The sequence below is a fragment of the Sturnus vulgaris genome, chromosome Z (assembly GCF_052056855.1).
Source record: "Sturnus vulgaris isolate bStuVul1 chromosome Z, bStuVul1.hap1, whole genome shotgun sequence".
Lineage (NCBI taxonomy): Eukaryota > Metazoa > Chordata > Aves > Passeriformes > Sturnidae > Sturnus > Sturnus vulgaris.
Genome location: NC_142283.1, coordinates 13172284 through 13199229, shown reverse-complemented (window position 1 = coordinate 13199229; position 26946 = coordinate 13172284). Strand labels below are relative to the sequence as shown.

The 26946-nt window shown below is 36.2% G+C and overlaps 1 long non-coding RNA gene across 5 annotated transcripts in view; it reads left to right on the top strand.

Moving 5' to 3' along the window:
• Positions 1 to 3120: 3120 nt before the first annotated feature.
• LOC148219683 (uncharacterized) overlaps positions 3121 to 26946 on the top strand; it is a 143386-nt gene continuing 119560 nt past the window's right edge. For 4 of the 5 annotated variants that reach the window (XR_015799413.1, XR_015799411.1, XR_015799414.1 and 1 more), the window contains exon 1: positions 3143 to 3244. This is a non-coding gene — a long non-coding RNA (uncharacterized LOC148219683). Of the gene's footprint in view, positions 3245 to 26946 lie in introns of all 5 variants that reach the window. The other variant, XR_015799415.1, reaches the window with a different exon arrangement.

The following is a 26946-nucleotide window of genomic DNA, read 5'->3' as shown; positions in this document are numbered from 1 at the left end:
AAATTTCCATGGACAGAAAGAGACGTGAGAAAGCAAATATCCCTAGAACACAATTTCCCAGACAACCATAAATGAAAGGAATTTTGTTGGACTTTGCTTCACACATCATCTGCTTTTGGATTTGCCAGTATTCCAAAAGAAACGCCAATGTATATTCTAATGGTCAAGGCTGGAAAAATTACAGGGGCTATTCATATACTCATCTACATATTTTTTTCTTTCACACTGGACACAGGTTTAGGGACATGGAACTTACTTTAGGAACTTATTGAGAGAATCAAGTACATAATAATTTTTCCTACTGTGTGTTTTTCTGTTACTATGGGAGAAAGTCTGCAGTTACTGCAGAGTTTTTTGGTTCAATCTAATGGACAAGTAAACACTTGCTAATCAGCAAATTTGAAATTCTGCTGTATTCATTTTTAATTCAGTCTTAGTTGAATTACTTTGGAAAACAGCAACATTTCCCGTGAAAAAGAATTGCTTTGCTCTGGGAGATCTATGTCTATGCTCTAATGATTAAAAGAAGTATTAATATTTAAATTTATACTGATGGTAAAAGGCTATAGGATGCCTTGAATTCAAAGATAGTAAATTTTTTTTTTTAAAAAAGACAATTAAGTAGGCTTATGGAATTGGAAAATCAACCAGAAAGTATCTGTTCTAGAAATACTGTTCACTTTCAAATTCATGATAAATTGTTCCAGATCACACAGAGAATGCTTGAATGTCAAAAGTAAAGTATTTGACAGGGGAGAGAAACAATGGATGATGATCAGAGCATGACTCCACTGCTCATCACAGGCAGAGGAATCTTTTAATAATTTTTCATTATTTTAATTTGTTGGATATTCTACAGCTCTAGAAACTTCAGTGAAGGTAAGACAAAATAAAACTGGGGAAAAGGGAAATTTGCCGGTGGAAAATGTGCAAATAATGGGACTGAGAGAGCGTCTAGCCAAGACTTGGTCACTGGGAGAACAGCAAAGTATGTTGGTGTCAACATATCTGTGAGCTGGAATTGTATAAGAAGACTGAAACTTAACAAGAATAAAGAAAAATTTATAGTGAATACACATTTTCACATCTATTACAGTCAAGAAAGAAATGTGAATCTACAGTTCCTTGGCAAAGTGAAATATTTTGAATCTAAAAATTCATATTATTTAAAGAAACATTCATATTTCCACCAATATGGAGGGGACAGTGGAGATGGGCATGGTGGCTTTTGTGAGATACTCATATAAAGATGTAATCAGTTTACAGCATCTGCTTGCCTTAAAACAGCCAGTATCGCCCTGGTTGACAAACAGCAGCATTTCTCATAGCTGAGCAGCAGCAGACAACCCTAAAAAACTCTTGTGTGGAGATCTTGGAAAGCACAAGTGGATTTTGGTCATTGGAATGGTTTGTGGATCCCACCAACACAAGCTGATAATGGTTTCTTATGAGAACTGTGACTCCAACTTCTGGCAATCCAAATGGAGAAGCCCTTTGCAAAAAAAGGTTATTTGATCTCTTTCACTCTGAGAATAGCAACTGATACAAGCTCCTATCTGAAAATAAGAGCTAAAAAAATCTTAATGCTCTCTCTAAAGTAACAAAATAGCATCCAAACTGAATGTAGATCTCAACAGTTTATCTAAATGTCTCCAATTTAAGTCTGATTAAAGATTATTTTAACATGAGCCATGCTACTGAAAGCCAAAAATTTGTAACTGTGAATGCAAACAGAAAAGACAGAAAAAAGAGATTAAAAAAACCCCAACAAAACTGTCTTCCTCAGTTTTGCTTTGAATGATGGCTTAGATTAGTGGCTAAAACCAGAAGGGGCTTGGTTTAGTGTCCATTAGATTTGAATATTTCATCTTGGTTGAAATTACAAGTTTCTTAATACCATCATATTCCCATGTAGTAATTTATTTAGATGCATATTTTGAAACTGGAATTTTGAAAATTAGAGCTGAGACTTTGATCATGTCTCTCTCTGGTATATGGGACCAGTGCATAAAACAGAAGATGTGTTTGGATGTGTTTGTGGCAGACTTGGTCAAAAAAGCAGACGAATTAAAAGTATTGAGTAATCTCATGTAGGAGGGTACTCAACCATGCAGACCAGGGTGTAAAGGAAACAGTAGCCACAGGCTTTTTCTTTTGTTTTTCTGCATTCAAGGAGAGCAAATAAATCTTCAGAGTGACTCAGAGAATTGTATTCTTAGGTGCACTGAAACACTCCCTGCACAGCCCTTTCTAAGGTGCTTATATGGAGATGAATCACTTGGAGCTCAGCTTTATCACTTGAATATGATCTCACATCAAGAGATCAAACAGATTTTACACAGCAGTATTGGAGCCAAAAGGATGCTTAATAAAAATGAATTTCAATTGAAAAAAAAAATGAAACAATATCAAGACAAATTAAAAAATATATATTTTGGGAGGTTGTGGTCTAACAATTTAATGTCAATAAGAGCTGTAAGAACAATGCTGGAATATAGTCTGCGTGTGAGCATTCCAATACATTTGTTTACACACAATGTTTTCCCAGGTGATGCACAGGTGTACAAGTAAGGACAACATTCATCTTCTCTGCAAATATTAATTGTAGGACAAAACCTACATCTGTGCTCTCCTGAAAGCCTTTTCAATGTATGTAATCCTCTTTTAAAATAATAAAGGGAAAAAACACAATTACAAATCATATACCTTTTAGATTTAGTGAATGTGTTCTTATTTCAATTCATGTATTTGTATATTAAAGGGTGCAAAGCAATATATTTTTGGTTTAGATTTTAAATTTTGGGAAATAATTTCATTTAGGATAGACTCTCTGGAAAATATACTATTTCCTCAACGTAAAATATTGTGAGACACCTGCTCATAAATTTAAAATATTGATTGTTATATAATGCCTCCACACTTCTTCACATTCTTGAAAATTATAAGATCTTTAATTAGTGCATCAGTTTAAATATTTTTTCCTTGAAATTCATATGAATTAATCTATAATTTAAAAGTGGAATCAAGGAATATTGCACTTTCAGTCTAAACTTGTACTATCTTTACCTATGTCCTAGAATATAGGCAACTGGAGCATTCACATCTGATTCCTGTTGCCATGACAATGGCTTTAGTCCCTGTTTTGTGTGTGGAAGGGCTTGCTTTCTTTCTCCAAGCCTGATGCTCAGCGTGCTCCAAATTCCCTACATGAGGAAAGATAAGATAAGACACAGCAACAAACAAGGTAAGAAAACGTGTGTGATTATAAGTATGCCTTCAAACTGAGGGAAAGTCATGAATGCAAAATTTCTTTAAGCAAAGGCCTACACATGGCCAAGCTTGTCTGACTATACATCTCTGCTTTTGTAAGAAAACTAACACAGTTCAGAAGAGGATGTGTGAATTTTGAAACAATTTTCTCATAATTTTGGGCGCGATGTTTGTGTCTGAAGCCAGCATGTCAAAATAAAATGTCATTTACATCCCTGAAGCTCTAAATGCAGTGTCTTGTCACTTCAGACAGCAGAGAGAGATTTGCCATTCCAGCTAATTTTCTCCATTGTTCACTATTTAAATATTTCTGTTCATCTGCACAAGCAATCTTCTAGTGCATCATCACTGCATCAAAAAAACCACATCCACAATTATTTCCAGACTGTCTAATCTAAGGTTGTAAATACAATTGTGAGTTCATGAGAAAAAGTGTCACCATTTCTTCTTCATTGTCCTAAGAGTTTTTTATTTCAGAGTCCTCTACCTTTCAGCAAATGGTGTCTGAGTCTTGTCAATAGTAGCACTCAGTACTTGTAACACCATTACTGGCCTTTCTGCAGCAAATAATGGGAATTCTTGCAGTTGTGGACCACATCTACATCTTGTCTGTTACCAATTATTCTACTAGTAAGCAAAGACCACTATCCAACTTTTTATTATCAGTTGCCAAAACTTTCATGAGAAAGTTTTACAAGTTAAATCACCTACGTAAACAAATTTCACCTAGTTTAGGTATAAATCATCCTAGAAATTGTTTGAGAGTTTATGAATCAGTCCTTGCAGCTATCACCATGAGACACTGTATTCACAGAGAGGATATGTGGTATAAAAACAATGCCATTAACCTTCTGTTCACTTCCAACAGAAACAGAAGAATCTGGCTTCCAAATCACTTTTATATTGCTTTGTCTGATTGCATAGAAGGGAAAATAGAGCTAACACCTATAACTTGCCATTACAAAGCCAGAAAGGCCCTGTGCATTATGATCTTAGCCACTTGCATTATTTGCATTATAATGAGTCAGCTCTAGCTCAAAGGAAGTTGGGAGCATTTGTCACATTCATGCAGTGTCCTGCAAATCATTCTCTCATTTCCTGTGCTGGAAAAATGGTATGTTGGGATGGCTAGCTATATTTTTCTCTCCAAAATTAAGTCTGATATAATCCATTACAAACTGTGGAATGGAACATGCTGCCCTTCAGAGAAATAAGAGGCTGACACTATTCCTCTTTTAGCATGAAGTTATTCTAGGCTTGGCCCTAGGTTTAGGTTTCTTGTCTCAGATAGATCCCAATCTTTGAAGATGATGCAGCCCCCATTGCTGTCTTTTCAAGCTGTAAAACTTGTGTGCTGACATTGACAGCTCTGCTGGAGGTTGCACTGTGGGGTTGGGTCATTATGGAAGTGGTCTGGGGAGAATGTCTGTTTTTCCTTACCCTAAAGAGCATACACTCTGTGGTTTGGGATTTTTTGTGAGAGCCTCAGGTCACTTTCCAGACGGGTTCTTCAGTTTGATTGTCATGCCAGTCAGTAGTCAGTATACATTGTAAGTGTTCACCTGTTTCAACCAATCCTTTCTGACTTTAGGTTCTCTAACTGCAGACTGACAAGACTCTGAACTGGTCTTGAAACAGAAATGTGGTATTTAATTTCTTCTCAGGATATCTGATGGAATTTCTAGGGATTCACAAGTGGATGCTCTTAAGGGCTATAGGGATAACTGAACCTTAGAACCCTACAATTCAGTTTAGCTGTCTCACAAACTGAATTCTCACCATTCATTCTGGGTTTTTTTGTGCTTTACAGTAAGTCTAATTCTGCTAATATCCTTTTTGAATACCAAACGAAATCACATTATAAAACTGATTTTGTGCTTTCAAAAGGAATAATTTTTAGCAAGAAACCATATCCTTATGTTATACATTAGATGCAGAACATATTTTTAGATTTTATGAAGAACATTTTTTAATGCAAGTATTAATAATTATCTAATAAACATTCTTATACAGTTATCAATTTACATTAAGCTAAGCAACAGAAATGCCAACAAGGGTAAGTCAGTTTTCAGTGAGCCACTACGCTTAGGAGAAAAGGTGTCAGGCTGTGAATTTTAAGGCTCCTCTTCTACACATCAATAAAATATCACCCCTGTTCCAGTATACAAAGTTCTAATATGTCTGCTATCTGCCTGTCTGGTACCAGAAAGCAGCTGTACAAAACTTGGAAAGCACTGAAGATTTTGCAGATTCAATTGACTCCTCTCTTTCTTGGAATATCCTACTTTCCAAAACAGCATAGCTTTTGGCTTTGTAAAACCAAATGCATACTGATATCTATTGTAAACCTTGTTTGTTTGTTTGTTTGTTTGTTTGTTTTCTTACTGCCTTTGTAAATAATATCCATTAATACGAAGCTGTTATAGAGTGGAGTTTTTATTTTTTGTCAGTTCAAGTAAAAATATTGCCTGTTGTAGATGACAAACCACATCTATTCCTTAGCTGGGAATACACAGGATTGTATTAGGGCTGCAGGAGAAAGGGGGTAATATAACAAACAAATGTGCACATATAGCACAACTCTGGGAGGCATCCTGCCTCAAATGACTGGGTCAGAGATCCAAATTTGCAAATTTTCCTACATCTAGATGAATATCCAAAGGGATGCTCGTTTCATGAATATTTTCCTGGGATTGAAGTTTCAAAATATATAAAATTAAAAAACGTAAATAATGTCTGGATATCTCCTTTTTATTTTGTCCCGTAACTGTTGAAAACAATGAAGTACAAAAAATTACATGAGCAAGGCTGGAAATAACAGCCAATTTTATGGCTCGCTGAAGTTTTTTTTATTCAATACCAATACATTATTGGAAACCGTGTTCTGTCACAATTTGTGCGGGCCAGCATGATGGTGATGGTGGAATAGGATAAGTAAGATATATATTAGAAAATGAATGTTAGCTAAAATAAATTTATAGATGTATTATATTTGTATGCATTTACAAGACTCTCTTCTTCAGCAGCCCAAATATCTCTTGGCCATCATCCATATTCACAATGATTTCAGCTGATGTAACATGGATTGCTGAGATTTCCACTTGCTTATTGACTATCCAATTTAGGTGGAATGTTTATGTTATAGGTTCTTAAATGAGTCTGAGACAGTGACAGAATCTGGTTATAGTATATTAATATAGATATAATGGTTAATTCTTATTTAGCTTCTACTAGACTGGTGAGTAGGGTTTTTCTATGGGTAAAGTGACAAAATATAACTAATCTCTTGTGCCAAGGGGTGCCACTCAGAAGGGTCCTGTGCCCAACACTTATCTTTGTTGTTAGATCTGATAGTCTGCTTGAGCTTGTGGTGAAAAATTATTCTCAAATACACTCAGATGAGGATGACTTCCTCAAGTGGCTTTCTGTGAGCTGCTGCTGAACACAGTTGACCCTGACTTGCTGGGGACATGACTAACACCCAAAACTGACCTGTTGCATAACCAGCCTGGGATCAACTGCCTTGATGTCTGGTCTGCTTTTTCTTTTCTCCAGAGAATGCATAATTAAAAATTGTAACCTTGCAGCGTGACATCCTTTAGTTCTCTTTAGATATTTTTCTGAAACTCATGCTATCATCAGTACTGCATGATGCCGTACTTTTTTGCTTTCTTCATGTTTTCCTAACTTTTAAACTCTATTTCTTGGTAGTTATTTTTCTCCATAGTTTTATACCAGCCACCAGCCTGTTGTAATAGATCAGATCAACAATAGGACCAAGCTGTTGAAGATATGTCAGCATCAACAAGTGCCTGTCTTATTTGCCACAAAAAAATCCCCCAATATCAATTTTTGGGGGCTCTACCCAGGAGTTTTTGGGATCTTCCCTAATACGTCCAGAGATGATAATTCAAAACAAGAAAAAAAAAATAATGGTTGCTCTCTCTTTAGAGATGTTTACAATATGTACATTCATAACTTACTTTTCTGTCTTTATTTCTCATAGTCTCAGCTCCAGATTCTTGTACCAAAATGAAGTGATAGGGAAATCTACTCGTTTATAACTCTGTATACATGGGAAATAAGAGCAGGAGGCTGGACTGCTCCAGGATGGGGGTGTAAAACTCTGCTCAACGTTATCTGTACACTTGTGCCCACAGCACAAAGGTAGATAAATGGATACAAAACAAAGTTTGGGTGATTTTAACAGTAAGGACAAAGCACAGAGGCTGTTTTATATACATCTATACTCCTATTCCCTGGAGTCTCACCATCTTCAGATCCTCCAAGAGGTGTCTGTGCATTTGTCCAGTCTGTTATAAAAGTTATCAACAGCAGCTAACCTCTCATTTAGAAAATTAAAATAATTACAATAATCTTTCTCTTCTATTTTACCATCCCCTTGTCTTTCCATAAGATTTTCTCTTAACTGTTTATTTCTAATGAGATGGGAAGAAGTAATTTTGATTTTTTTTTCCTTTTCTTTTTTCCTGTTTCTTTCAACCTCCATGTCTATTTATCATTAGACAAGATCTGTATGTTCAAAAAGACCCTAGTACGAAATTAATCATATTCAGAAATTATTACAGAGCAGTTCTATTTCTGTTCGATTCATGACTGGTTATTTCTGACTTCATCCTTTTAGAGTCATAAATAAGCAATAGCACTTGTTTATGATTGATCTATAACCTAGCAAAACATATCTACTAATGTATTTTTAGGCATCTAGCTAGCAATTAGTCTTAGGAAAAATTCTGAAAGAAGAGAAAGAGTAATACCTTATTTATCATATGAAACATTAATTAGATTTCCCAAAGGCTTCCTGCATAATTCATATCAATATTTGAATCACCTGACCAACAGAGATACTACAAAGCTAATGGTTTTTATGATGTACACTTACTTCCTTGTATGCAGATTAAAGTTTGATGGAATTGATCTCTACTGATTGCAATTTGTTTGAAGGATTTTCTTTTCAAGTAGCTCTTGTGGTGTAAGAAGTTCTCTGGATTTTGTCTTGAAAAGGAAAACACCTTTCCCTCATTTTTCTGATTTGGTGCTGTTTGTTCCTCTGGTATAGAATCCTTCTTATTTGAATGTTCTTGGCTTTCAGTAGCTTCAGGCCTGCATGAAGATTAAAATCCTATTGGCATTTCCATAGTCTTCACACATCTTTGTGACTAGAGTCTCTTCTGCTAAATAATTCTGTCATTTGCTGTAACATTTTGTCCGGACTTCAACTAATGTTTCAACAATATTAATAGACTTGATGCTTCAGTATCTTCCCTCAAATATATCATCTCTATTGACATGGAAATGCCCCTATTCAGAAATGTCTTTAATTCTGGACATGTACATCTAACTGAAGTTTTTTCTTTAATTTTTAGGGATTTATATACTTTTGGCCCCGCATACTTTTCAGATTTAGGTGTTGCAATACATATAAAAGAGACAAGATAAATGGGCTGAAAAATTAATTTCAGAATGTGGAAACTTATATGTGTATATAAAATTATGGGCTATAAAGTAGCTATTACTGAAAAAATATTGTGCATGTTTCTGAAAATGTCACATTCAGTGCTCAGTGGAAGATTAGAAGAAAATCACAGTACAGGACTATTCTTAGGAGACATGAGGAAAAAAAAAACAAACTACACCAAGCATACCAGAAAATATTCATGAGAATTTGCACAAATCAACATTATGTCTCCATACTGGATATTGTCAGCAGTACTAATTATTTCATCTTTCAAATATTTCAGTAGAACTAGAAAAGGTAATGGGTGCAGAACAGGGAAGATTAGAATGGCTTCCATATGTTAAAAGCAAGAGCCTCAGCAAAGCCACAGTTCTGGAAATCCCTAAACCTTATGCCTTTGGAAGACAGGAGAGTAAAGTTGGGTAAGGATTATTTAATAGTGGTCCTGCACTAGTACTCTTGTTAAAAATAATGTCTTGGTCACTGTTTGTTATATCACATACAGCCTAAATCTGACCAATCTGATAAATTATTCTGCAAAGTTGTTTATACAAGAGGTAAATAATTTCTTTCCCCAGACCACTGTATGACTACTCTTATCAATAGCATGCATTTATGCAGAATTTTGCAGAATAATTCTCAGGCAAGGATCTACTGAAATGGTAGTTGTATGAAAATAGGTGCAGTTCAGATATGTAGATTAAAATTTATAAGTAAGCAGAAGTGTTGTAGTGTAACCACATTGTATATAATGTCAGTCAACCTCACCTAGCTGCCCACTGAATTTTGGAATAAGTACAAACAATAGTTTGCAGAACAGAGATATTGCACTGAATATACTCCTGAATCCTTGATGTAAGAAAATGAAATACATAAAAATGCAGAGGGAAAAAAGTGGTTATTTTTAATGCCCACAAGACGGAAATTACTATTTTCTTCCCCCTCCTGTTTCTGACTATTAATAATTTTAAACTTGGAAACTTGAAAACCATCATCTGAAAAAATAGCAATATGTTTTTCATGTATCCTCAGAGATACCCTTAAGTCTTACTAAGTAGCTTAACTTATCTAACTTTTGACAACAGTGGTGGTTTAGACTAACACGATTCCTTCTTTTGTCTTTGCCTTGACATTAACATCTTTCCCTAGCCCATCTGTAGGTCATAAATCAGGAATTCCACTCTCTTTAAACCTATGTGTCCTGAATTCACGCATGTTCCCAGTCCTTAACTCGTGTGTCTGGCATATATAACCAGAAATAATTAGGCAAATGAGCTTATTCGTATGACACAGACGCCTGGTCATGTCAAGATGAGGACAGCAAGAGCCCCTTGGAAAAGCTGATAACAGGGTAGAGGCTGCAGCCTTCCCAGGATATTCCCTCAGGTTTGTGTCCTGCTCTCTTTCCTCATGCCTGGGAAGAACAGTGGTGTAGAGTGGGACAAAAGCCAAGCGGTTTTGGCAGTAGCAGATTATCATGCAATGAAAAGACATCCATATGGCCTTTTATATATTTTAGCTGGAATGTAGCCATGACCTGATAAAATGTGGAATACATGGCACTGGCACATTGCAGCAGCATGCTTCTGTTCTGCTTGCCAAGGTCATGGATGAAAATATTTAAATACCATCAGTTCTAAAACCAGTACTTGAAAAATTCCCTAATTGCCTTTCTCCCGAACACTAGCTCTTCTTTCATCAGAGCTCCTTGCCATCTCCCTTTCAGGCAGTTCCTCAATGATTTTTTTTAAGTTCATATATTAGCTCCCAGTGCTCACTAACATTGTGTACTTTCAGGCTGTTTAATTTCATCTATTATAGATGTTTATACACTGATATTTATTTTTTTCATCCCCAATGATGAGAAAAGCTTCTTTGTGGTATGTTAAGCCACAAGACTGCTATGCTGCTTGAGTATGCATGTCAGGGGATTTAACTAAACTTAATATCACCAGTTGGTAATTGCTGAAAATTTTCACTAGTAAAGCCAAAGAAGGAAGAGGGGAAAGAAAAGCCACTCATCTATTCTTCAAATGAGAGGAAATTCCCAAAATATAGTTAATTATAATTAATGAAATTACCTACTTGCCACAAAGTAGTCAGGATTAGGACATCAAAAGCCCAGTGCTCAGAACACTTGAATAATTTTGTGAGTAAACTTAAATGAATAGAATTTAATCTCTTCCATCCTCCTGCTGACACATGAACTCTGCAGTTTCTAGGGGCACAAAACAAAGCTGGCACAGGAGAGAGAGACAGATTCCCTCTCCACCTCATCAAGTGAAACAAGCCCATGGCATTGGCACATGAAAAAAAAATGCTAGGAGTGACTGAAGTGATCCTGGTAGGCTTGGAGGGATTTGGACAGGGCACATTTGGAGGGAAAGAATCCTTTCAAAATTGATGCAATAGTCTGAATTCATGGTATTTCTTAGTCACTGTCATAGTAGTTATAGGTCTACATATCAGCAATCTGTATTTGTCTGTAGATGAGAATCTGCAGCCCCTGTGCAGCTGATTTTGTAACAAGGACTTGGTACTGTTTATATGAGTACTTTCACGTTTATGCTTTCATTTTGCTTTACAGCTCCAGCATACTAAATACTACTTTTGTGTTTGGTAAACCTTTTACTAAAGATTTTTTGAAAGTCAGTGAAAGTTGAATATAAAAGCTGCAGCTTTATTCTGAATGACTCTATCATTCTCACTCATACTTTATAGAGCAAAATTCCCTTGGAAAAATGTAGATCTTGAACTAGGGCACTAACAAAGGGTGATTTCATCAGGTATTCCCAAAAGGCCTCTAGGTGAAGTTCAGACACGTTTCAAGTAATTACATGGCACAGATATTGTGCTATTGGTTACTCCTGTAGCAAATAAACAGATCACAGACCTTTACATCTATTCTTTCTGTGTGCCTTTCACAAAAAAGTAGTCCTTTGTTGCTGGTTCCTCTCCCTTTTTGCCAGAAGCTTAGACCTTCCAACCCAAGTAATATGTTTTAACCTACTTTAATGCAGCACATGGGAACATAATTCCTATAGCTAGGAGGGAAAAATCTTGTATGGATGGGGATGTTTGGAGTTTTTCTATTCACAGGAAACAGGGTAGAAGTCTTCATGCTTATAAATGAAACTGACTTCTACGTACTTCTGAGGAGAAGGTGCCATACAGGATTTGAAAATATTACCATTTAACACATGTGCAACATAAGAACCAAGATTAACTTTAATTTTTCCATTAGAAAGAGAAGAACAAGTTCAAAACTGGTTATATACATTAAACAATTAATTCATGGAGACTATTTGATGAAGGGAAGACCTTGTAAATGGAAGTCATATGGGAAAGAGATCAGTTTTTATATTAATGTCTTTGTTAAATATCATTCAAATATTTGTCAATCATTTTATAAAGGACTGCACGCCTCAGTCTGAAATTCATGGAATAATGAATGGCTTTATGTAAAACACTAAAAGAAAAAAAAAATGTCTCTTTCTGGTGAACATATGTATAAACACATAGAGATGTAGTTATAAGCAAAACCATGCCAGAATCTTCTCAGCTTTGGCTGGTAACTGTGCAGTTTGTGCTGAAAATAATGCCTTGAAAACTAGGGGATTCTGTGCATAGATGGAATTCTTCAAATTAGAATGCAAGTTATTGGCAAAATCTAAACTGAACATTTTGTAGGAGGAATGTGTAGGAGTCTGGTTGCATCCTGACTTACATAAAGAGTGATCATTTTTTATTAAGAGCTATTTTTTCTAAGGTTTGAGCAGAAAATTAGTTTATGTTCTTCTCCAATTCATACGAAGTGACTTCAAAATCAGAACCTAACTTTTAAAAAATTTACTAATATTTTGTGCAAGAAAGAGAAAAATTATTTTTAAACCAGACATATTTTACATTAAATAATACACTTGAGAAAAAAAAAAAAGGATTCTTACAGAGAAATTTGCTGAAACAAAAATGCAAGTACTTCTCGTGGACATTTTATAAGACCAGATCTATTGCCCAACAGTTTGTCAGTGGCTCTCTAAGCCCCAAAATAAGCGTGATTAAAAAATATATTGCGGTATACTCAATCAAATTTCACTGACTTCAACTTGATATTAAAGTGACAATTTGGAATTCACGGACAAACTTGTCTTAGAGATTATAAAGGATATAATATTCCCAGGGTCCTTCTTAATGAAATTACTCACTCTAGAGAAGAAAAATATATTTTTTCTTATTTCCACAATTATGTGAAATACAGAAATACAGTCAGAAAAAGTTCTTGAGGAAGAATGTATCTTTATGCTGATTCAGCAGTCTAGATAACATGTAATTGTTTTCCTGCCTACCTGGTTCCAGTCTGGAAAGAAGCAGGCAATTTGTAATTATTTTCATTTAATCATGGCTCTTTAATGTAGTTGTTTTTAAAAAGCTGTTAGTTTCAATTTTGTATCCAAAATCAGTGGACGAGACCAAAGGAACCATGCTCTGCAGAGAAGTATGTTGGACACATTTTCTCCTTATGAATGAACTTGATGGGGGTTGCTGATGTCCCAGGTGGGATGCTTCCATGCTGCAGCCAGCAGGGAAGAATCCTGGGAAATTTCTGAACCTTTTAGTGCACAGCACTGAGATAGATGCAGCACCAGCAGATATCCCTGCCTGAAGATGGTAGCTTGCTCTTCACTACCCACTTCAAAGTTAGAGTTTCTAGTTTCTACAGCAGCAAGGGGTCTGCATCCACGATTGGGTGGTTTGAGTGCAGAGATTTTCATCCTGGTTTCAGACATAAAGATTAGCACACAGAGGATAAAGTGCTAGAAATACTGGGCAGCTGCTGAATCCCACAGGCCATGAAAGTTAGCCAGAACAAAAGGCCAAGGAGCTCAATAACCATAAAATGCATGGAGGTAGGGAGGATGGAAAAGCATATTACTGGTGATGCATTTTGTATCTGCAAGAATCAAAAGATATTTTGATTATTTATCACATTTCTGCTGACTGGCTAACAGTGATATATAGGGCTTAAATCCAATAGGATGCTAGCTGAAGCTACAGAAAAAATTCAAGGAGTCTTTTTTTAATTTCATATAACAGTAAAGACTGGGTGTGTTGTACTTAAAAATAATGAAAAAGCAAAAAGCCAGTGACTTTTTTTAAAAATTAAGAGATGATCAATAATCTAGAAAGACGACCTGACTCCATTAGGAGTGGAACAAAAGAACTGGAGGAGGGGAAAGGAAGTGAAAGAAAAAGCCAAAAATCTTAGTCTGAGTTTGGCAAAGAGATTTGGCTCTCATCACAAATAGTCCAGACCAGAATGAATTATATAAAATGTGGGCATCACTCTCAAGCAAAAATAATTATTTAAATAAATAAAGTGAACTATCTCATGCAAATGTACCTAATTTAGGAAGACAGAGGTCTAACAACTGCTAAGGAGAACACTGGAGCAGGAGAAAGCTCAGCTTGTATATAAATTTTGTAAGAAACTTAATGACATCTTTTTACAAGAGTTTGCAAGACTTGTATAAAATGCACAAAATTGTAAATACCCAATAACATCACAATCAAATTCTCTATAAAAACTTGAAAGGAAATAGGTTATTAAATGATTTTAAGCTGCACATTGATGTACAAAAGAGTGTGCTGCCAGAAGTGGTACTTATTAATAATGATGACAAAAACAGGCCTAGGTGTTGCACAGCTAATTCTATAAATCAAATGCACGAAGGACAAAAATCTTGCCAAGAAAAGAAAGTCTAGGAGTAACAGGGAGTATGGCTGTTGCCATTGGTAATACTTTTGCTTCAGCAAATATCCCATAGAGTAATATGCCTTGTAAGAAGTGTACCTAATCTATCTGCTCTGCACAGTGATCTGAGAATGCTGCTCTGGACTGTGAACACTAAATTAAAGCCTTGCCACAAAATAAAAGAAGCTGAAGAAGTTACTTGAGGAAGCAGCAGTTGTCAGGAACAACACCAGGAAGAACAATTTCAGTTATCTACAGATGACTCCAAAGGGAGTATTAGCAAAATCCTCTTTTCAGCAGTGTGAAAACTGCTGATTAAAACTGCAGGCCATTTGTCTGTGTGTGTGGCAAGCAGCAGAAATGAGGCATATTCAATGCAGAGGAACTCTCTAAATACATAGGGCTTTCTAGTCTATATGGGAAGCAAGAATTACCTAAAATGGAATAAATATCTCAAAGTGTTATTGCCAGCAGTGGTCTTGGAGTCTGGCACTCTGGTCCTTCTCTATTTACTGCTCTAGAGAAAATGGAAAGGGCTTGTTTTTATTGGTTTTTCCATCTTTACAGGCTGACAAGGATTCTTAAAATCAATGAGTGCAAAAGCATTCAATATGTAAGTGGTTGCAAACTACTTCATTGGAAGCCTATTTCCATCCCTGAAAATTCTTCCTAGCCTATGGTATGTCATTTATGGTAAATATCATCATTTAAAATATCAGAAAGGATGTAAGACATTTGGAAGGAGCTGGAGTCCATGAGAATATGAGTTACATAATGGAAAAAAGTCCAAATACAATACTAGGTAACTTGTTTAGTAGAAATTTAAAAAGCCCATAATCTTAGTTTCACAGATTTCACATTGCATTAGGAAATCAATCTTTACAGTAAAGCAAATATATATTAATTTAGATTTATTGTTTCACATTTCTGTGTGAAAATATTCCGTTGCCCTAGTCCATATCAATAAATGGGAGAAGGTGGAGCAAAACTTGCTGAACTTACAGAACTTATCACAGCAAAGACCAGTAGTGGTGAAGTGGTTAAGTTCACACCTGTCTTCAGCTACCAAATGCTTTGAAACTCAGAAATGTGGAACATCAGTGAGCTCTGTGTATTATTGGATTTCTTCTCAGAATAGAAATAAACTTTATTTTGTCAGCAAATGACATAATGCAGTTTCAGAATTGTGTATAGGAAATGGAGGAAATCTTAGCCAAGGAAACCATAGTCTAGAATCATGTGGAAGCAGGACACAGAGATAAATTATTATCTGGGTGAGGAACACAACCATTCCAATGAAATAATGCACATATTGCTCTGGGTTCAAAATGCACTGTAGATGGATCTAGGCTGCCAGAATTAAGATGACTGGCACACTTCAGGATATATATCTCTTCTAGCACTAAACCAGAAAATTTTGGAGCAGTGTAGGGGAGAAGTAGACTCAGATTTCAGCATGAAGAGACTGATATCTTGAACAGGTCACTCAAAATACTGACAGGTTTGCACTGAAGGGAAAAATCCCAGAATCAGTTAAATTAAGGCTTTAGAGGCATGCCTCCGTGTACATAAATTACATCCTCAAATTTAGTGTAGGCATAGGATAAATGGATAAATTATATAAAGTCATTAAATGAAAACACCTAGTCCTAGACAATGGAAATAGTAAGAAAAGCCTGAACAAATAAAAGCAGTAGGGTGATGCAAGAAGGGATTAGGGTTTGAATGTAGGCAGGATCACAAAATACAGTGTTTTAAAAGGAAGGGGAAGGCAGAACAAAACGTTTTGAAAAGAAAATACTGGTGCAAACTTCAAAAAGACATGGTCAAATCAGTTTTTTTGCTGTACAAGAGGTTTTTTGGGGGGCTTTTAAAGTGTGGGATTGAAGGAAATAAGTGTAGATAACCACATGAGCTCTTAGTAACTGAACTGTGACCAAGCTGTGTGGTGTGAAAAACTGACTGTGAACTTTCTTTGGACACAATCTCTTCTTTGTCTAAAAGCCTGTGGGTTTCCACAAAAATGAGAAGATTTCTAGTATAAATATATTTTTCTTTTTTCTTTATAAGAATTTCTTCCTTTATCCTAACCCAAAAGACAAGGTGGGTCCAGAACCTTATTCATGTGTAATAATGAATAAAAAAAGAATAAAGTGCCCATCTCAAGCTTTTGCAACGCAGTAAGATGAAGAATTCATAGAGGAATACCATCAAATGAAGCAAGGTCAAAAGTATAAAGCTTTCAGTAATCTCAAAAGAGTCCAAAATTTTATCCACCCTTTCCCCTGGTTGCTTGATGTTTTAATGGTAAAAAATCTATATCTAGTTTCCAGGTGCATATTCTAGGGGGAAAAATTGAACATGCTAGTTTGATCAGAGTAAAAGCTTGTGAAGAGCACAGCTTCTTAGAGAATATACAGAGTATTGCACAGAAAAGCCCACAGATATAAGAAGAAGCAATTGTATGAATCGAGAGCCAGTGAGCTAGTGTATTTTTGGTAATAACTGCAATTATCAATACAGGACAATTCCATTTGAAGCAAAACCTTATGAAGAGATCAGAATCTTATCAGAAATTCTCTTTCAAATCTTATGCATGCGTAAATGCAATGTGTTTCTTTCTCCATCTGAATGGATGCTAATCAGTAAAGCTTTGAAAAACAAAATTTCTGTGAGTAACGTAAAGTTATCCATACTTATTAGACACCCAATTAAGCGAAACTAACTTTTCATCATGTGCCAAAGGTTTAATTTAATTTGCCCAGGATAAGTACTTAACCATACCCATAAAGCTCTGATCTTTATTTTTTAAAAAATTACTTCAGGGTAGTGAACTACAAACCATTAAATACTGGAAACCTGTAGGCAGACTAAAATTCAACATTACTTCTGCTAGATCTGAAGGTATTTACTTGAGGTATTTCTGTAAAAAAAATCATTACATTCCATGCTATACAATTGCTCGTTGAAGTAAACTGTCATCAATAATAAGGTAATTTAACCTTTCACTTGCTTTGTGGAGTGCACTTTGGTTGCATTATGATATTTCAGGAAGAATGATCTCTTAAAGATGATGACTCAGAGGACTTTTTCCAGTAATTTAAAATCAAAGATTACCAAAGATTTTTTTTTTCTTACAAAGGGGGTAGACACTCAGTTTCACTCCCTGAAGGCAAGGGAAGATTTTTTTTTAATGGAATATTTTTCATGGCATCAATTATGGTTTTTTGCAGTTTTAAAATTGATAAATTAAATCAAACTTTGATAAGAAGAAGTCTTGCTAAACTAAAACAGGCATCTTGCCTGCTCTGAGGAGTTTTTTAGTTTCCTTTGAAAACTAAAATCAGGTTAGAAAATCAGAACCAAGCAGCTTCAAATACAGTCACTAATCTTTTCCTACCTAAAAGATAACTTCAAAACGAAATAATTTCTTACGTGATTATAGAGCAATCCTAACTCGTTCCTATTTTTATATATACTTGGAAAGTTTGGCTACTTGATTTTATTTCCTACTATGAAGATATTGTATCAAAAGGAGTTATCACTAGTAGATGTATATCAGCTAAATAATTTTAGAGAAGGGTCCTGCAGCTGATCAACATCCAGGGTTAGATAATTTAAAATAGTTTTGACAAGCTTTTTTTAACTAATAAGTGAACTCAGAAGTGGCTCAGAATTTACATATCTGGAGTTACTGTCATTAAATTATTTACAGTTCCTTTAATAAGGATTTTATGAACAGGTGCTTTAAAATCAAGCTCTTCCTAAGTAATTATTATCATGACATCTGCTGAAGAACTGGATGTAGCACAGGCGATCAAGAAAAGTCTTGTCTCTTCCCACCTTATTTTCTTAGTACAATTCAGTGGGCTTGTTTTGGAGCTGGAAAGGGTAATCAGTGAACCAGGCTGCCCAGGGCAGGGAGGGTGTCACTATTCCTGTGGTATTCCAAAGATCCATAAATGCGGTACATTGGGACACAGTTTTGTGGTGGACTTAGCAGGTTAATGACTGGGACTTGATCTTAAAGGTCTTTTGCAGCCTAAATGATTCTTGTATCCTATGATTTCTTGTATCCAGTGTTTCTATGCTATATACACTGTAATCAGCCTGGGGAGATCACTGGTTTACAACTTTGCACCTTTTGTTGCTGTTGTTGTTGGTTTGTTTTTTTCCAAATACTGGAAAATACTCAGGTCATTAATTACATTTGTAGCCACAGTTAACTTAATTATGTAAGGGCAATAAACCTTCTTTCTTCAGGGTACAAATTAATTACCACAAGGGACATCTGTATTTTATGAATGGCAATGCAAATCTTGAAAGTGCATGTAAAGCTCTTCCTCTTCTTTTCAGACACACTGTTAATCACTAGTTGGACCAGAAACTGACTTTTCCTGTGTGAAAAAACTTCATTACATGTAAATTACATAGAAGCAAGGTCTTTTCTATTGCTGAATAAATGAAACTGTACCATCATCTGTAGAGTTTGAGTCATTTGTTCTAATTCATGAGGGAAGGAGAGCTGATAAACCCAACAAATATAACAACCTAGTGCTGTATAAACCTGCTACCACAATTTAATTGATAATTTATTAACCTTAAATCTCTTATGAATGTGGAAATTCATATTCTCCATACTAAATTCAGAAGAGAAGACACTCTTCTGTCAAACAATCTGAACGTTTGTACCCCTGACAGGACAGCACTGCAAAATCAAACCCATTTACAGAGATCAGACAAGGTGCATACAGTCTTTTCTGGTGTAATTCTTTATCCTGCTTTGCAGAACTTTTCAGAGTTAATGAAGAATTATGAGAAAAAGTGTATTCTGTAAAAAGGTTATTTCTCGCAGATGATTATGAGGAACCAAAAAGTGGCTTATCTCTCCAAAATTATGATGATGATAATGATGATGATGATGATGACCTTTCAGTTGTCTCAGGAGGTTTTCTAAAATGTCTTTCTTCCTCTATATTCTCTTTTGTTCTTAGACATACTCCTTTCACTGAGCCGTATTAAAAAACGTATTACATATCTTCTTTTCTGCTAGTAATACAGTATTTTAGAAGGATGAAAATTAAAACATCATCAAAGAAGTGCATAGCCTATGAAGTGACAGTGATCAGAGCAGGGAAGAATGGTTAAAGAGTAAAAAATGGAACTGAGAATTGAATATGGGATTTTTGTGAAATCACTAAACTTGTCTTTATATAACTTCTTCTCTGCAAAAAAAGGTTCACATTTACTGTTTGTGAGTTTCAGTACATTAGAGTTTATCAGCATTTTGAGACCAATTAAAAGTGTTTTTATTCAAAAAATATGCATTTTTATGAAAGGTCTCCAGAAATAATATCAAGATGCATATTAAATTTGTAATGAAATACAAAATTATATGCCTCTCTGAGATGAGAGAGGAGCCCAGCTCTCAGGAAAAGTAATGGAAATTAATAAATTTGATGGCTGCAAGTTACTCAGCAGGTGACACTATTATAATTATAATTTTCAAAGAAGATACTCAATAAGATTCAGAATTCTTCCTGTTTGAAAAGTAATTGCAGAGATTCCGTGTGTCAAAAGTCATTATATGCCAAAACCTTTAATGCATGTACAGCTTTAAATTGAGTTTTTAACTCTGCTTGCCTTGCCAAGCTTTAGGAAGCTTTAGCAAAGGTTAAATAAGTTCAAAAGGGTGATGAAGCAGAGCCTTAGCTCTAGTCACAGAAGACTCAGGGAGAGATGGGGCCCAAAGCAGATACAGAGCTGCATACCCAGTTCCCTCTTGAATGGGAGCCCAGAGTAATTTTGTCACCCCTGATTAGACCTCAGAAACACACCATGTTCAGTTAAAGCCACAAGGACAAATGTTAACCACACATGGAGAATATCCAAATATCCACCACACACATCCAACCACACGTGCAGAAGTCGAATGCCTCTGCTATTAGTGTCAGAACAAGACACTTGAAAAAAATCACCTGACTGCTTCTTGGAGCATCTGCTCCAGTCAGTCACTGGAATTAATGGGTCCTTTATGTCTAAAAAAGACCTGCTGTTTTAGGTGCATAGGAACATCTATGTCCTCTGAAAAGCTGAGCTGATTCACAAAATGGTACTTATGAAAAGGGCAAAACTAACATCCTTTATATTTATCTTCAGCAGAACTGTTTTTAATGATGAACTTCAGTTTTGACATTCTCTAGGATTGTCAGACCAATTCAGCATTTTCATATTTTCCATCTGAATTACTTATTTTGCTTCTATTAGGAGAAAATTATAAAGTTCTCTCTCAAAAGTCATTGTCATGATTGCTTTCTCACCGTGCAGGCTGAGTGAATTCAGCCACTATTTCTATGTCCTAGCAATTGGGAAACAGAAGCAGGCAAAATGCAGTGCTTTTGTTTTCTTTGATCTTTCATGGAGAATTACTACCATGAGCCTCGTCTTGACCCACTGGGCATTCTAGAAAAGCTTTTTGAGAGATTCAGCAGCCTATGATAACACAGAATTGAGAGGGCAGAGGTCTTCCTTTATCTGAGATCCTTTCAATACTCTTCAATAAAAATACCAGGACAGTTTTTTCTGTTTGTAAAATTCTTAAACCCATGGTCAAGAATTTTGAAAACATTTCAATTCCACAATTCTAACTTCCTCTTTGTTGTCTTGCACTCTGCAGTGAAAATGAACTATGCAATTGATTCCATTTTACTTCTGTAAGTAAAGCTTTGTAAAAGTAAGCTTTGCAAACCTTAGACTTTTGGCGTTTTTTAATATGCATTGTACCCACATGTTAACAGGGTTGTTGTTGACCCATAATTCTTTCTTTATCAAAGGCCAATCAGAATTAAATATCAATGATTTTGAAGGGATAATTTTTAAGCCAATAAGTGTGTATATGAATAAAAACAGGGCTGTGTTAGCTCAATTTTTAATCTAAGAAAAATGACCCATTTTGTCTCTAGGGATAATTAAATCTCACAATATATTTGTTTCAAAATTTAGATGCTATTGGAAATAGTAAGGAGTCACCCAGCAACTATTAGTATGCTTTTACCCATATCCAACAAGCTTATTAGTCTTTCGTAATCTTTTTCCTATCCTGTGCAGGAAACCAAAAACAGGGGTTTTTTTTGACACAGAGGAAGTTTTAAAAAATTTTCAGATGCATCTTGAAGAGATATGTAGTATTACTGACAGACAATGACTGTAAGAATGCTTTTTTATGTTGACCTATCTCCACTTCCTATGATAATTTTCAGAAATAATATTTTTCACCCATTATATATATTATCACCTTATCAAGGAAGCTTGCCCATCATCCAGAAGGAGAAGAGATAAGGAGAAACAGAGGAAAACATGAAGCTGACATAGAGGAATCTACATTGGTTAAAGGATTTCCACAGCAAGGGCAGGAGCAGAGAACAAGATGGGTCTGTGAGTTTGTGGCTCTTCCTCTGTGTCTTCCAATGGCTGAGATGAACAGGAGTGGTGGACAGAGAAACACAAAGCACTGTGAGATCCAGTGATCATCTTAAGAGCTAAAATAAGGGAGGATGGGCTGAGAACAGAAAAGTCATGGATGGTATATAACAGGAAGTCAAAAATCCTAAAGACTGAAGGATTATTAGAATGGAGAACTGCATCAAAAGACAGGTTAAAATAGCACACTCTGAAGACTGCAATTAAATAACAGCTTTATTGGATGGATTTAGATCCAAGACTCATCATTATTTTAAAATAAGAGGGTAAGATAATGTGCAGACCAGAGGATGGACTGATCATTGACTTGAAGGCATCATAGATGAATTCAACTGATTATCAAAAAAGACAACAGCCCATGAAACTAAAGCTTAGCTTAGCTTAGCTTTAGAAGCTTAACTCCAGAAAACTGGTTAATGGCTGGGTACGTTTGATATGAGAACAAAAGGAGGAAAAAGACTTTGAAGCTGCTGCTCAAAAAGAGGGGAAGCTACCAATCCAGAGGTTATATAATAGGGAGAGATTGAGATGCCCAGTGCCTAAATTATCCTCTGTATGAGAAAAACTAAGGTCACGTCTATATCAATGTATGAGACACCAGGAATCCGGGAATGGCAGTGAAGAGGAAGGTAAAAGGTCATGAATATCTCAACTCTTTAGAAACAACAATTAAGAATAATGTTAGAGATGGAGCATGCACTCCAAGAACTGAGAGAGAAGGGTACAAGACAAAATGCAAAAGAGATGAAGAAAAAAGAAGGCAACTGCATGGAGAGGGGATGTGGTGGCAGTAAGCTCAGTTTTGGAAGAGTGTCAGCCCAGGCCTTGAGCAAGAGCCACAGAAAAGTGTGCAGGTGATGTCTGGAATCTGTTAGTATTTGAAAAGGGAAACTGGAATGCAGGGGAGAAAAGAGACTGTGAGCTTTGAAAGCAGCAAGGATCAAAAAGGAAAGAAAAAAACAGAGGAAATTGTGAGAGACTGGTGAGAAGCACAAGTGAACTGCAGAGAATATTTAAATAACCCTCTTGAGTAGTAGTGGAAAAGTGCTATGAAGTTAGCATCTGTGAAAACTTAGCACACTTTTCCTGTCCTCATCCAGGCACCTTATGCTTTGTTCTATGCTGCTGAAGTAATTTTTCTCCTTCCAGTATGACAGTATGCACACTTGCAATTGCTTCTTAATTTTTCTCAGGTTTACCTTCTAGTACAATGCTTAAAGGCATGCATTTACTCAATGTAAAATGTCTTTTAAATCTGGATTTTAAGTCTGCAAAAATCTATAACAGACCATAAACAAAATGAAAACTTAGGTTTCTCATTTTCTGCTTAATTTTTGTTTCCAGAAATCAGATATTTTTAATAGATATATCCTTGGGCACTCAGGGGGAAAATAATCATCATAACAGGTTATCTGGCATTAACTTGCACTTCAGCCAACAAATTTGCCTAAATTTTTTCATGTTACATTTTTCTATATAACACAATATAACATAAGCTTTCAAGTTGTCTCTCAAGATGTGGATTTAAATTAAGAAGTTCTGTTTTCTTTTCATTCTGAACTGTTTCCCCTTTTTTCTTTCTTTATTTTTCTCATGGTGCCCAGCTTGAGCATTTCTGAGCGCGTAAGAAACTGTAATTGACTGTTCTGTACACCACATTCAGATTATCATACTGACATCACTCTGTAAATGGCTAGGGTTAAATAAAATAATTAAGATATGAAGCCACATAAAATACATTTCCTGTTAATTGTGCCCATCTCACCCTGTACAGCATTTTAGCAATGAGTCATTGTAATTAATTGACTGTACAATAAATGTACTAAAAATTGAGCACGGTAATAACACCCTTTGGCTTTGAAAGTATTGGCAGAATGATGTTAGCATAAAAACCAGGTTTTACATCTTCAGCTGTAGATGCTTTAAGACAGTGGATGCCTTTTGGGTGTAACTCTGAAGGACAATAGCACAGAGCACAGGGTTCCAGCTGCCAGCTCAGTGCCTGATGGACTGCCAATAGAGAACAGCAGAATGTTCACGAGCTTTGGCACAGTCTTGATCTGAAGGGACTGCACAAGTTGTTTCTGAAGTTAGTTTATGCCACATTTACCCAGGACATGCTGCTTTCCATAATGCAGACATACCCGTAGTTCTATCTACTGACAAAATATTTTCCTTCCTTATTTAATTTCTAAATAAAGCCAGAGCACTAAAACTCCTTTAGAGTGGTGGCTGGGCTACAATTTATTTATTTTTGTGACCTCAGAGTAATCTGAGACTCTGAATTTCAAAGCTGTTCTTTCCTCTGCTATCTTTGTAATTTGGCCTCTGATACTAATAAATTTTGCCATGTGCAATCACAGTTCCTGAAAATATTCACATTTACAAGGGCTAGTAACGATCTAGCAATCATAATAGCAGAGCCTGTAAAAGACAGGATCTTAAACTCCAGATGCCCAGTGAATAGTTCTGCTCCAACTTTTATAAAAAGTTACACTGACATTTCGGAAGTTTAATTTCATGTTCATTTTAGCTTCAGATGGTTTTCTGTCAATATGGCAGTTCTCCAAAATATCTTATGTAATTTTTGTTATGTCATACATTAATATTTAAGTATTTTACTAAAAAGAATTGCAACTTCTAAGCAGCCTGGAACCTTAGAATTCTGCAGGCAGAAACTGAATGTATTGAGACAGCAATAGAATTGAAGTCCCTTATTTTATACAGTCATTATACACAAAAAACAAGAGTGTTTCAAAACTGACTTACTATTCTAGATCGTATGGTTGTTTAATGCTAGCCTAGGAATCATAGTATGGGTATGTTCCAGTTTCATTTCACATGCACCCCTATACAACTACCAGTCTGTATTTTACATACACTTCTTCATTCCTCTGAATATTCAGTTAAGACTGAGAAAAAAAGGTGCTCTTTTAATTGTGCTTTACCAGTTTTCATACTTTCTCTTAATGTCTCAAACACACGTATTAGCAACACCAACTTTTATATTAAATAAATTATTAAAAATGTCAATCAATAGCCCCAATGTGAACATCGTGATGTTTGGTCACATTGTAATTGTAATTGTCTCATATTGAATAAAGTGTATAAGAAGACTTGAATAGCACATAGTAAGAAGACTGAGAAGTGTGGGTTTTATATTACAAAGTCTGACACAAAACTCAATAAGCAGAATGAATCTTCCTACTGTTTTCAATGAGGTTTAGATGAAGTTTTATTTTGACAGTCTGTTTTGAAGCCGTGATTGTTTATTCTTTATGATGAATGAGAGACATACTAATGAATCATTCTCTTGAATGCCAGTGCTGTATTTAAATAGAGGGCAATTATTACCACCTTAAACTGATTCTTAAACTGATTCTTTCTCCCTCTCTTGCTCAAATATGTAGATTTGCTTTATTCTGCCAGCCATAGGAAATAGAGAGTAAAAACATATTTTCTAGAGTTTTTTCCCTACTTCATGTGCCCTTAAACAATTTTACTCAATCTATGATAATCGTCTTGTACTTCAGACTGTATTTTCTCCACAGAAGATGAAGAAACATGGATTCGTGTTGGGAAAAACCCCAGACTTTCTCATGATCAAGAAAGGTTCCTTCCCATCAAGCACTGTAATCTCGAGGGCATCATCTAGTAACATCTGTAGCCTATTTCTGAAAACTGTTTTGATACACTGACAACACTGCATCCCTCACTACTCATAAACAAGCTGCAGAAGAAGAGCACTCGATTGCCTGGGAAACCTGGGGCTGGCAGCGTGCTCGCCACGCACTCCCTGGCCTTCAGCCTGTGGTGCACAAACACCTGTGTTATCCCCAGTGCTGCCCTACAACGCAGGCACACAGGAGAGCGGCGTGAGTCCCCTCTGGGGTGGCTGGTGACTGCAGGGGCAGCCAGCCTGTCAAGAGCCAGCCCACTGCACAGGCAGCCCTGGGGTGCCTCTGCTAACAGCTGCCTTCAGCAGAGAGCAGGGACAGTGCAGCAGCTCTGAGAACCTTTCTGGGAGGGGAAGGAGCAATGTGGATGCTTCATACCCAGAGAGTGCAAAAATGTGGCTGTGCCAGCACAGAAGGGATGTGTGGTGGCGGCTGCAGACCCTGAAATTTCCAGACTGTGAGACAGTGTGTGGAACCGGAGCAGATCTAGGTGTGAGGTCTGCAGGAAAGATCCAGGCAGGGGGAATTCATGGCTTGCAAGGGCATTCTATGTGTGAGTGAGTGAGTGAGTGAGTGAGTGAGTGAGTGAGTGAGTGAGCAGCACGTGAAGGTAGAGAGATTTAGCATGGAGGAAATGAGTTGTAAGTAAAAAGAAAATGAAAGAGGATCCACAGTATAGGCCATCGAATATAAATCAGTGAGTGTGACAGCACAGCTGGGCACATCCTCCCTGTGGCCCTGCTGAGTACCAGCTGCAAGGAAGGCCATCTGGAGCACTGATTTATGCTGTGATTCACCAACATCAACGACAAAAACAGCTGGCTGCCTCTGAGCTCTGGGTGACGCTTTGGTAATGAAATCTAGTGGTCCTCTTTCAGTCAAAGGTGCTTTCACATGTATCTTTATGAAAGTTGCAGTTGAAGTTACACTGCTCAGTTAAATTTCTATCACATTTCTCATTTGAATGTGGGTAATTTCCTTTTTAATGCTGTCATGTCTCTTTGAGAGACTGGTGTGCCTGCACATTAAAGTGAGGGTACAGCATCAGGACCTAAACAGTATCCTGTTATAATAACCAAAGCTAATCAATATTTGCACAATTTTGGAAGGTTTTATGGCTACACTTTCTAGAGATCTTGCTTTAGGAAAACACCATGCAGCAGAGCCTGCATTTTTCAGAAGAAAAACAACATTTATAAGCTTCTTGTGGGGGTGATTTAGCTATATCCAAAGAATGTATAGAAAAGCTATTGGAAGCAGAGATAGTTTAGCTGTCTTTTTGGTGTCAA